The sequence below is a fragment of the Nanorana parkeri genome, unplaced genomic scaffold (genome assembly GCF_000935625.1).
Source record: "Nanorana parkeri isolate BGI_ZX_2015 unplaced genomic scaffold, ASM93562v1 scaffold280, whole genome shotgun sequence".
NCBI classification, from domain to species: domain Eukaryota; kingdom Metazoa; phylum Chordata; class Amphibia; order Anura; family Dicroglossidae; genus Nanorana; species Nanorana parkeri.
This window is the reverse complement of record NW_017306548.1, coordinates 37949-51069: the sequence shown is the minus strand read 5'-3', so window position 1 is coordinate 51069 and position 13121 is coordinate 37949. Positions and strand designations below refer to the sequence as shown.

General features: G+C 41.5%; 2 protein-coding genes across 2 annotated transcripts in view; one reads left to right on the top strand and one right to left on the bottom strand.

Moving 5' to 3' along the window:
* Nucleotides 1–116, top strand: part of GALNS (galactosamine (N-acetyl)-6-sulfatase) — a 48106-nt gene extending 47990 nt beyond the window's left edge. Inside the window, exon 16 of the mRNA XM_018557323.1 lies at nt 102–116. The gene's annotated coding sequence lies outside the window, so the exon portion shown is untranslated. The remainder of the gene's footprint in view (nt 1–101) is intronic.
* Nucleotides 1–3432, bottom strand: part of LOC108787699 (IST1 homolog) — a 20096-nt gene extending 16664 nt beyond the window's left edge. The window contains exon 1 of the mRNA XM_018557312.1: nt 3361–3432. The gene's annotated coding sequence lies outside the window, so the exon portion shown is untranslated. The remainder of the gene's footprint in view (nt 1–3360) is intronic.
* Nucleotides 3433–13121: the final 9689 nt, after the last annotated feature.

The following is a 13121-nucleotide window of genomic DNA, read 5'->3' as shown; positions in this document are numbered from 1 at the left end:
GGGGGTGAATGTGAATGCTACAGCAAAGCCAGAGCTGTTGTCTTACAGTTGGGGACATTTCCTTTCACTTCCTGTTCCCCAGCCACAACAGGAAGTGAGAGTAAATCTCTCAAAGCCCCTTATGGACAATCATCTCCCTAAAAGTTAGCTCAGTTTGGAAAATATCACCTCAATTCCTGCTCGAATGGCAACTGTAAAATGTTGGCATTTACGTTGCTGTCTGTCCAAGTGGTAACGGCCAACAGGAAGGATGAATTTCCCCAGTGTGGGCACACAAAGCAATGCAAACTGGGCAGGGGTTATAACCCTTCTCTGATTTATTTTAAAGAAAAACAAGCATGATACAGTACTGTATCATCTTCACTTGTTCTATGTTTAATTTGCCTCAACAACCTAATGGGGCACCCAGGCCCCATAGCAGCCACCTGGGCTGCTATGACTATAGTTACGCCTGATGACCACATTGAAGAACAAGGCCCTGGTGGTGAATAAGCTGCAAATGATTTCCGATTGAATTGATTTATGAATATGTTCTTTTGTGTCAGTGCAAATGAATGTGTTTACTGACATAGTCCGGATCACATGGTCAATACAGTTTACTTGAACTCTGCTGGTAGAACTAATTATACCTCTGTACTACATCATATGAGAGTTTCTGCCAGGTTACTATCTGCAGAAACTGGAGCTCAGAGTAATGATATTCCACTAGAAGTAGACCTGAAACCTGCCGGACCGGTCGGTGACGGCGAGCTGCTCACCGCAGTCAGCTGACTTCAGAGGCTTTTCTATAGAGTCATATAATCTCCATGTGTTTGTACAGCCAAAGCCTAGCTGCAAGTCCTCTATACATGGAAATAGCTTTGTCTGCATGGCCAGTGAAGCAGAACATAGAAATGCTTCTTCTTTAGCGTGTAACTCCACTTCAATGTAGCTGATGTCTGGTTTGACCATCCTGCACTATGCAATAGAAATGGAGATACGTCTGTGCTCAAATCCAGAAAATTTGTACCAGGTTAGCACTGTGCTAAAAATGACCAATGACCCCTAATACGGTTACCACCTATTGCATTAAAGATATACAGACAATCCAATGAGCTTTTAGTACAAAACATCAAATGAAATAGTCTAAATACAATAATATAATATATGAGTCATGTAAATAATGAAATCAGTAAAACTAATAAATCTTATCCATTTCCACAGAATTATTTTTTTTAAAAATCCTGTCCTTGTATGAAAAATATATTTAAATTCATTACAATATGTGAATTAAATAAAGTCCCGCTGTGCCACCTCTAGGGATGGGCTCAGGTTCAGGCTGAACCTGGTCCAGACCTTAGTTCCTCTGAACCCGGAACGAAGCTCCTTCTGTGCTGCAAAATCAGATATCTTGACGTCTGCAGAAGGGCGGGATGCAGCGACATCACTGACCTTATATGGCTACATGCCTATATTTGGTAAATTACATTTGCCTAATATTTCTATATGGCCAAAAAAGGCAGGGGTGAGCAACTACGGACCTCCTGCTGTTGTGGAACTACAAGTCCCTGAGACATTGCAAGACTCTGACAGCCATGGGTATGACTCCCAGAGCCAGATGCATGATGGGATTTGTAGGTAAAGCATAGCTGGAGGGTCAGAGTTCCCCACCCCTGATATAAGGTAACTGATGTCAGCACAAGCATCCTGCCCATTAGTTGACATGCAGCACAAAACACAAGGCTCCTGGTGTATTTTTTTGTTTAAAACATCTTTCATTTTTTTGTTTCTATCTGTGCAGTTATTAATTTGTTTTCATCTCATGTGTTCTCTCCCTGCCAGAGCAGAAATGCTTGCCCAATACTAGCCTTGAAGGCCCCCCATAGAGGCTGTACTGTCTGCTGCCTGATCTCAGGGCTGCTGGAAGAGAATAAAGCCTTTCGTTTTCTTCCCCGGCATCCTTAAATCTTTATTAAAGTGTGTTATTCAGCATCTTTTTGAGTGTCTGTTATCAGCTCTAAACTACGGCAGGAGATAGGACTGCTTCACAGCATAACAATTCTGCCGTGACAGGGAGAAAATACAAGTAAATATTAATAAAAAAACACTCCATGAGAAGCAATGCTGCATGTGTTCCAGAGTGAAGTGTTAGTGTTATTGCAAACGCCCATTGTTGGCTGGCCCTCTTAAACTGTAATCCCTGTCCTAAACCATAGCTCAATATAGGTATAGTACATTGTCTGTGTGTAGAAAACTAAAAACATCTATATAGCGCCATCAATTTACACAGTGCTTTACATACCATTTATTCACATCCGTTCCTGCCCTCAAGGAGCTTACAATCTAAGGTCCCCACCTCACAATCCTACAATAGGGCTGATTCAGACCAGAGCTAATTAACCTACCAGCATCTATCAGGCACATGGGAGGAAACCCACACAAGCACAGGGAGAACATGCAAACTCCATGCAGATAGTGTCCTAACTGGGGTTCAGACCAGGGACTCCCAGTGCCAAGCAGAAGTGTTAACCACTCAGTAGACTTGTGCGATTTGTTTAGTTCCGAATCAAAATTCGTACAAATTCCGAAATTCGGACACATCCAAATTCATTCAAAAACTAAACTGAATCGGACTTTTCTGGCCAATCAGATGTGTTTTTCGGTTTAATGCATCCGAATGGGTCTGAATACAAATTTTCGCTATGGCAACCTGGGAGCCATATACATTACTAAAGCTGAGGCTCCTAGACCCGAATGGCATTCAGGTCTCCGAATTGCATTGGGGAGCTCCTGAATGCCATTCGGGTCTGGGAGCCTCAGCTTTAGTAATCTATGTATATGGCTCCGAGACCCGAATGGCATTCAGGAGCTCCCCAATGCAATTCGGAAATTCGGATCCAGTATGTCATTTGGGTCTAGGAGATTCAGTTTAGTATTAATATCTGTATATGTATATGGTTTTCTGGGGTATTCGCAACGAATATTCGTAAACTCATCCGAGACTAACGGAAATTCTGATTTTGTCTGAATGCGAAACCTGAACCGAATAGAATTTCGGATCCGAATCCCGAAATAACAAAATAACAGAATTATTCTGCAGCTTACATGTCTACCACTAAGCCACCATAACTATGAACATTTAAAGATACATTTTCAGGGATAAGGTTTCCAGACCTGGACATCGGGAACAGCTGGCAACTGTGATAATACTAGCACTCGAGCGGAAATAAAACCCAGTAACTGAAAAGGCCCGCTCCGTGTGCAGACATAAATCTCCAATTACTTATTGACAATCAACCTCCCAGGGAATAGTGGCTTGCTGCTTGCTGACCACTGATCCAGGTTAACCCCCTATGTAATGTATCAAGCTGATGGTCCTACCTGAGCTGACTCCAGGCAGGTCCTGTCGGCGTAGGGAAGAGTTAGGAGTGAGATGCGGGGATGGAGTACCTAGCCAGACAGGATATGCGAGTGATGTGGTATGTGTGGTAACAAATAGTCACGTGTTCTGTGTGCTGACATCATTATTGGGTGTGGACCATGTGACATGTGTGATCAGACTGATACCTTACCTGGGTGTGGGTGTACGCTCACCTGTCACACACACACAAGTAATGTTGCTGGGAAATATAACACGCACTGCCTAAACATGCTGGAAAAAGTACAGAACATTCCAATGGTAAAAAGTTTTCTAATCACACCTCTCATTTATTACATTTCTCAAAAAAAGAGCTGCCTGTGTTGACCTTGACAACCATGTAGACCAGGGTTGGGCAAGCTCCGGCCCTCCCGCTGTGGTGAAACTACAAATCCTGGCAAGGTACCTAAATAAACCTAAACCTTTTCACAAAGTTGTTTATCCATACAACTTCAATGAGAACTCCTCTCCAGCCTGTGAGTGCACCATGGCCTTAGATTAACAGTTGCTTATCTTCACAATCAGAAGCAAACAAATGAGCTTCTTTTCCCTGCTTAATGCAGATTTCAATGAAATGAAAAATCAATCTGGAAATGTAAGACCTAATAATGGGCTAGACAAGTCAGTGGATCTGGAAACTGTGGTGTTGCAATCTTACATTTGAAGCCCCAGAGGTAGAGAAAGCTTATGGGCAATTCTACTCTCCTGTATCCACCTTAAACTCAAATATACATTTTACCAGACTGACCCTTTAAAAATGTCTGACTAGTTTGGTTTGAGTATTGCATTGAAAGTCATATAAAACTTGATCTGGCTGCTTTTTCTAAGAACACAGTGGAGTTGTAGAAAGATAATTGTGCAATATACACATGTCAGTGGTCATTCTTATCATCCTTGATCTATCACACTTAGCAGGGCAACTCTTCTGTCCTTAAAGCCCAACAATGTCATAGAACTAGACTAACTACTGTACTAATAATTTACATTTTGATAGTATTGCCTTCACTTTTATTTTATGGCAGTTGTGCAATGTGTCTAAATATAACTGCTCAGTTCAATTGGCACCAGACTTTGACTGCACTGTCCATAACAACCCATAATATAACAGACTTGATCACACACAGCTCCTCTCTTCCACTACAAGTCTGTATGGGGACACTGGTGCTGACGGCTGTGACCATGTTAATATATGCTACCATAGAGCACTGGTGTGGGAGAGCAGGTAGAATATTTTCAAAAGGTATTTTAGGGCTAAAATCCGTTAAAAATCCTAGCTTATGTTGGTACAGGGGTATCAAAGGAAATAAAAGCTGAATGACTTTAGTTGAGCTTTAATTTTAAAGTATTGTATATAAGCAAGTTAGCTAAAAAAAAAATCACATTATGACATAGAATCTTTCTTTTCCGAGTGTTAAATAATGCAGCATTATTATAAAAAATGCTTTTTGGGACAGCGTCCTGCAATTCATGATTAGCAGCTATGGGATGCAAACTGATCACGCCGTCAGCACATCTCCATCTGTGCTTAGCATGGTCAGAATGAGTCAGGAAGAGAGGGGGACTGGCAGGATCACCAGTTATTTGTTGCTGAAATGGAATGTTGCTAAAATAGGACAGCACATGCACAATATGTAAGATTTATTATTGATACACAAATGCAATAAAGGGATTTGAGAAGGAAGGTTCACATACACTTGAATTTACAAAGATCATAAAGGCATTTCAATCCCTGAGCTCGTTGTTTCATCATCATTATTGAGGTTTTTTTCTTGAACTGTTCGTCAAGTCAGGTAGGTTCCCCACGTCTTGGCTTTCAAGCAACATTTCCTCTTTAAAGCCAAATCCTCCTACAAACAGCAAACATTGTTAATACGAGTCATAAAAACAAAAGCTTATTCTAAAGGATGAAGTGATAAAAAAAAAAACAATTGCAGTAGGCAATCCCCAGTCATTCTGTCTTCACTAAACTGATGACAACTGAAATCTTACATCACTGTTCTTGTACTATGCATTTTATTTAAAGTAAGTTAAAGCCTAAGTCCAATATGCTGTGTATATACACTATATTGCCAAAAGTATTGGGACACCCCTCCAAATCATTGGATTCAGGTATTCCGTGAAATTTCCTTGCTACTAAATAACTGTTTTAGCAACTCAGCCACGGAGTTGTAGGCCACGTAAAATGACAGAGCGGGGTCAGCGCATGCTGAAGTGCACAGTGCGCAAAAGTCGCCAACTGTCTGCAGAGTCATTAGCTACAGACCTCCAAACTTTGTGTGGCCTTCAGATTGGCACAACAACAGTGCGTAGAAAGCTTCATAGCTTCCGAGCAGCTGCATCCAAGCCTTAAATCACCAAGTGCAATGTAAAGCGTGGTATGCCGTGGTGTAAAGAACGCTGCCACTGGACTCTAGAGAAGTGGAGACGTGTTCTCTGGAGTGACCAATCACTCTTCTCTGTCTGGCAATCCGATGGACGTGTCTGGGTTTGGTTGTTGCCAGGAGAACGGTACTTGCCTGACTGCATTGTGCCAAGTGTAAAGTATGGTGGAGGGGGGATTATGGGGTGGGGTTGTTTTTCTGGGGTTGGGCTTGGCCCCCTGGTTCCAGTGAAGGGAACTCTTAAGGCATCAGCATACCAAGACATTTTGGACAATTTCATGCTCCAGGATGGCCCCTTCCTGTTCCAACATGACTACGCACCAGTGCCCAAAGCAAGCTCCACAAAGACATGGATGAGCGAGTTTGGGGTGGAGGAACTTGACTGGCCTGCACAGAGTCCTGACCTCAACCCCATAGAACACCTTTGGGATGAATTAGAGCGGAGACTGCGAGCCCGGCCTTCTCGTCCAACATCAGTACCTGACCTCACAAATGCGCTTCTGGAAGAATGGTCAAACATTCCCATAGACACACTCCTAAACCTTGTAGACAGCCTTCCTTGAAGAGTTGAAGCTATTATCGCTGTAAAGGGTAGGTCAACTCAATATTTAACCCTACGGACTAAGATAGGGATGCCATTAAGTTAATGTGCATGTAGAGGCCGGCGTCTCAATACTTTTGGTAATATAGTGTATATGTGCAAAACAAGGGTTAAAAAAAAACTGCAAATACAAACCTCTCCGCCAAGGTCCTTTGCAGACTTAATGCTGCAGTCTGCTTCCTGTGATCCCAGAATGTCAAGGACACACCCTCTGAGGATGCATCATTAGACTGTCCTTGACTTAGAGAGTGGCACCATGTTATTGCTGGTACAGTGTTACCAAACGTTGCTAGAACGTGTGGTAAAAATGACATTTTGCTCCGTGTTACTGCAATGCAAAGGAGTTTAGCCATAAGGGCTTATAAACACGACAATGCACTTTACTGATAATGCATTGTAGATGTGCATTGCCTTTCAAAGTTAACTGCACCCCAAGGCACGCCTGCAATACAATGAACGTTTTATTTCAACGTATAAAATATGTGTTAAAAAAACAACCAAAAAAAGAAATTTTAGCTAAAAAGCTCAGTTAGGAAATTGAGAGTTTCTTCTTCAGGAAAATTTAACCAATAGTGAAATTGGTAATTTCTCAGAGAAGTAATTTTTACAAAAACCATTCTGTTCATCCCAGTTTGCAATAGGTACATACACTTTGATAGGTGAACAACCTCTGCTTCTTTAGTAAATCAGCCAAACTATGTATCTTTTATATGAAAAGTTCTCCATTAAAGTCTATGTAAACGATTACCTTTCATATTTGCTCTATTTTTGTCTGTTAAATACTGTATACCAAGGGGCTGATGTATTTCTTCTCTCCAGTGTATAGCGGGTGAATGCCATTCTCACTACCATCACTAGATGGCGCCATGCAAATAACATTTGCCCAGCTATATGCTGGGCAGAAGATTTATGAATCAGCCCCCAAGTGTTTTCTTATATCTGCTATATCTTCTTATATCTGCTATTTAATTAAAAAAATACTCGTTGCCTCTTATGCACTCAATCAACTTCACCTCTGTAAACAACAGAACACCTACTGCCTATGTTATGGAGATGAGGAGAGGGAGAGGTGTTCTGTAGCCCCTAACACACTTCCTGTCCTAGAGTAACAACACTGCTCCTCAATAGATACAGTGTATTAAGTGAGTGTTGTCACCCTAAAGCTGGCCATACACCTATAGATTTGCAAAAGATTTTTTTTCTATCAGCCTATGGTCAGATAGAAAAACTGCAACAGATTCCTCCATCTACGCTAAACTGTGTGGATGGAGGAATCTCCCACTGGGCCAAGCTTCAGTATCTTGCTAGTTGGCCCCGCTGGCCCTCAAAATACCTGAACATTGAATGCCTGCATCCAATGACATTGTTCAGGTATTTTGAGAGCCAGCGGGGCCGACTAGCAAGCTTGGCCCAGGGGGAGATTTCTCCATCCACACAGTTTAGCGAAGATGGAGGAATCGGTTACACTTTTTCCATCTGACCATAGAAATGCTGCAGATATTCTATAGGTGTATGGCCAGCTTTAAACAGAAAATGTGTTGCTGCCAGGATCACTAGGTGAAAAAAAAAAAAAAGGAAAAGGGCTTGAGAAATAAAACTAATGCAGCCACCACATGGAAGGACTGGCAATCTTCAGTATATTACATTTGTGTTCTTGGGTTTAGATACACTTTATATATCTCAAGTATTTTCCTTCTAGATAAGATTTCCCTCTTTGGCCAAAGTTTGATACTCACCATCATGTGGGGAAGCAGACAAGTCTGGTACATTTGCTGTTTCCTGTGACAAAACAAAGACAAAATAAGGAACTTATCTCATTTATATTTTAGTTACAGGTTACCACAGGTAAGATGTTGCTGAGTTTCTAGTACATGTACCAATATGTCATCTTCCTCGTCCTCGTAGCCATCTCGTTACAGAACAGAGGTGAGAACTTCTATTTTCAGGAATGGATCTGCTGGAGTTCAGATTGGATAAGCTCAGATAATAGGCCAGCCCAGATTTCCATGTGATTGGCTATTGACACCAACTACCCTGAGGGATTCAAAGGAGACTCCAACCCAGGAAAATGACTTAAAGTATAACTCCAATTGGAAAAAAAACTAGGGATGCACAGATACTTTTCGAGTACCAGTGCCGATACTTGGCATTTTCATGAGAACTACCAGGGTTGCAGCGGTTGCAGCTGGGACCAGGCTCTGGCGCTCCACCACTGTCCTGAAATCATTAGTCTGTATTGTTTTAGAAAAACTGTCACATGACAATAAACAAAAAGGTATCAGTACTCGTACTTGTAAGTACTCGGCAAGTACCAGTACTCGTACTCGCAAAACTGGTATCTGTGCATCCCTTTATTTATATTTATAAAAACAAAATCGTACATTATAACAGAGATGTACAAATCCCAGGAGCCCCGTATGCTCCTTACAAATGACAGCTGCCTCCTAATTTTTGAATTTTTTCCCTAGTCTAGTCCTGGAGCTCAAAAGTATCGGTACATGTACTCGTACTTGTACCGAGTACTGTACTTGGTATCTGTGCAACCCTAAAAAAAACTATCTCCCTATTCTCTCCCCCATACAAACCACCCAGACCTGTGTTTTTTAAACTTCTATCTATACATAACATAAATCCAGCAGTCTTCTGGCTGGTCATGTGAAAACCCTTCCACTGCTGATCCTTCCACCACTGCTACAGCATTTGTGATGGGTGGTCTTCAATATTGCAGAAAGCAACTCCGACGTGATAACGTCAGCTACACCCGTACTGTGAGCCCAGGTTGCAGTGATGACACTTGTGTGGGTCATGGCAGCTCGGGTTCACAGGAGATGGATTGGATGACGCAGACTGGAAATGGAGAGGACATTCAACTAAGGGCATTAGGGAGGTAAGTATTGCAGTGAAAGCTGTTTTTTTATTTTAAAATCTGTTGTCCAGTTCATTTTTAAAAGTATTTTCACTTTAAAAATATTTACAATTTAAAAATGATTTATTTTATTATTATTATTTATAACTGGAGTTTTGATTCAATTCTTTTAGCATGATATGGGTTTTACTCAGAGTCTCTTCCCGATTTATATGTTACATTTTCTTTAGAAAGTAGGCACAGCATGAACGGCATGTCCCCTGCCAGCAGTTGCAGTGTGCAAGCAGTGGTCTCCAATTAATGGGTTGTATGAATTCTGATTGCAGACCTATTGTACTGACTCAGCAGGGGGTGTGTTGGGCCTCTACAGAGTGACCACTGCCTTCCCTACAAGATCAAGGGTCCCACTCTGCAGCTGCTGCCAGGGGATAGGCTTTTCTACTCAGGCTGTGGCAGCTTTAGCAAGAAAATGAACTGTAAGACATTGAGCAACTGATGCACTTGGAATGTATTTAGCTGATTCCAACTGAAAGCTCAGTTGGGCTTTAAAGCGGACACAAACCAATTATGAAAATGTACCGCCCTTCCATGTTGCCCTATCTAAAACTAACAGTAAATGCCCTTAGCTATTTAAAGAGACACTGTCACTATCATTCAAATGTATAACATATAATATAACGCAATACTGCTTTGTAAAGTGCATTTAAAGTATTTATCATTAACGCCTCTTTTGCATCCAGTCTTTACTCTCTTGCAGATCTATAGCCACTGACACTCCTGGATGTGTCTAATGCTTGATCTTCCCTACTGACATCGAGGTTGCCCCCTTGCCAGGCCAGTACATCATTAGTGCGTTCTGTCAGAGATGCAGGAACTCAATAGTGACGTAGTGGCCCTAGGAGGGAGCCATAGTGTGCAAGATTAGAAGGGAGAATTGCGCATCAAGAACCATTCCTCCATCACATAGTTTTATGCCCAGAGCCCATCAGTGCATAAGACTCACCGTATTGTGTTTTGCTGTTCCTTGGTATTCAATGTCGATCATTATATTTTCAGCATTGGGAAAATCCTAAAACAGATTTCAAAGGACATATATAAACATAAGTGGCTACTATATTTTTAGGTGGGCAGTCAGGGGTAGATATAAACATGGATCATCCGCTTGGTTTTACTGCCCCTCGGCCACCCGTGTGAACGAGGCCTTACTAGGTGGTCTACATTAGCATGCCATTCCATTAGCATGAAGACCCCTTCTTTTAATGTTCACCACGAATGCTGGCATTGTTATGACAACACCCTAGGCAGTGCATTGCTCTGCTCTCTATAAAAAATCCATATTGTGCTTTGCATACCAGCACATTATAGCTAACAGCTCCTGGGGCCCAATTTTTATTCGAAAAGTTATAGGAGAAAGTTCAATGTTTTAAGCACTCTATGGAGGTGGAGGGAGGAGTTTGTGCTGGTGTGTGGCTTCTGTTAAATCCAGACCGGGGTGTCCGACATGTGTGCTGAGGAAACAAAAGGTACAGAACGAAGCGCCACGACCTAGCGCAATGACAATGCGCAGGTGGGATTTAGTGGGGGGTTTGTGGTATTAAACTCACCTGTTGGTGAGGTAGGAATTCCCGGCAGTGGGTTTGAGGTGTGTTTTAGTAATGATGGTCTCGTCATTGTGTGAGAGTTCTATATCCAGGAACACGAGTTTGAGACGGTCAATGACGTGGGTAAAGTTAAAGCCAGACGTGTTGTTGTTGCAGTGGGATACGAATTGGGTGATGGAGTCAGATAGTCCGTCCCAGATGATGAAGATGTCATCAATGTAACGGCTGTACTAAATCAAGTGTTGGGCGAATGGATTGTTATGCCAGATGTGAAACTTTTCCCAGTGGCCCATGGTCAAGTTACCATAGCTGGGGGCATAATTTGTCTCCATCCCTTGAAGCCAAGTTATACCACCAGGATGGTCCAAGTTATAATACATGGTTGTTGTTCCCCAATTTTTTTACACAGGGCTAAGTGGATTATGCATGAACAAATATCCATTCAGGTTGCAATAAATGTAATTGTTTCTTATTGGAACTCCTGGCTTATCAACCTAAATTCTAACAAGATCAATAAATATAATAAATTAAAATGTATCTGTGAATCAGGATACATTGTGGCGGTTTATATTCTGCATACCTGCACTGGACTTCAGAGACAGGTAAATCAAGCATCAATGCATGCCACCTCTATAGGGTACTAATAAAACAAGACTTTATACTTGCCTCATGGAACAGTCCAGACCATAGCCAAAATTAACAACGAATTGTTGCCAACATGATTTTGTAAATTTAGCCATTTTGATGCATAAAAGTGTTTACAATCCCATATATTTGGACTTACTGCTTTGTTAGGATAAGGGATAAGCAAACCCTCTGGAGGATAAGGTGGAATACCCAATCTTCTGTCATCGACTACACCCCTTCGTCTGTTAGCTGCCCGCGGCATATCATCCTTATAAAGGAAAACACTCTTGTTGAGGACATAATGCATGCCATTGCCAAGTGACATTTAAATGCGATTTTAAATGAGATTTTATTGTATACATATCTTTTTTGATGTTTGGTGGATGGTCATATCCAACTAGCATCCATTTTGCTTCTTTTCTAACACTGGGAGGCTCATGATGACGTCAGTGCCGTGATACTGCGCCTCCAGGGAGGACAAGTGGGTTGTATGGCATTGAGTTGGTGCATACTCATGTGGGCCCCCAGCTATGCAGAGGAGTACAGCTCTAGCCATACAAATGAATGGGTGAGCAACGCATGTATGCACAGTAGGAGCTGGATGCGGCTGGGACTTTTTTCTGTTAAAGTGCTGAGCAGGAGCACACAAGTGGCCTTAGGAATCCAACTGAAGATATGTATTTGGCTAGCTGGTTGTCATGCAGGAGGGTGGGAGTAAGATTTAAATTACAACTTCACTAAAAATTAAGATGTCCTTTAAAGGGGGATAACAAGCTCCTCTAGAAATCAGAGGCACTTGTTATTAATTCTCTGTGATCAGACTTGACCATTTCCTCTAATATTGATATAAATAGTGCACTGCTGTCAAGACTCTACAATTAGGTGACTTATTAGTGGATGGAGATGAAAAAAAAAGATTTTTGGAGACATAGGTTACAATCATTCTAAGGTCCAGGTAGTGAGCATGATCACTGTATTCCTAAGCAGAGTAGTTCTTTAAAGAGCGTAATCAGCCACTATGTTGGTCCTTGCCGAATCTTTTTTTTTTTTTTTGCAAGTGTTCATCCATTGCTTATTGTTTTAAGCACATAAGTCAACCATGATGAAGGGGGTGCACATGCCCAAAACGTGTTGCATTATCTTTAGCGTTTCAATCAAATATCCAACATGATTAAAGAGACCGGTGCTTCTTCCAGTCTCTTCATTCACTTTGGCTATGGGCTTTGTCCCTCTAAATAGAGTGAAGAGCTCATGATGCCAAATTCTGTGTCTGATGGGGATAACTCCCTACTCGTTTTCAAGAGAAATCCATTTTCAAGTTTTTATTTACCTTTTCAAGACACCTAAATTTACTTACCATTGGCAGGACTTCCGGCTGATACACAATTCCAGCCTGCTTGGCGATATCACACAGGTATTTCTCCTTCACGGATTTGGAAGGGGATTCTTCACGAAGCTCCTGCAATACCTGTGGACACAAAAATGCTGACATGGAGGAAAAATGTTGGATGCATCGTAATTTCGGAAAATTCGGATACGTTTGAATTAGTTATTTGTTAATTCGGAAATTCGTATGCATCCAAAATTTAAAACAAATTTAAATTCAGAATGACACAAATCACACATGTTGCATATATATATATATATA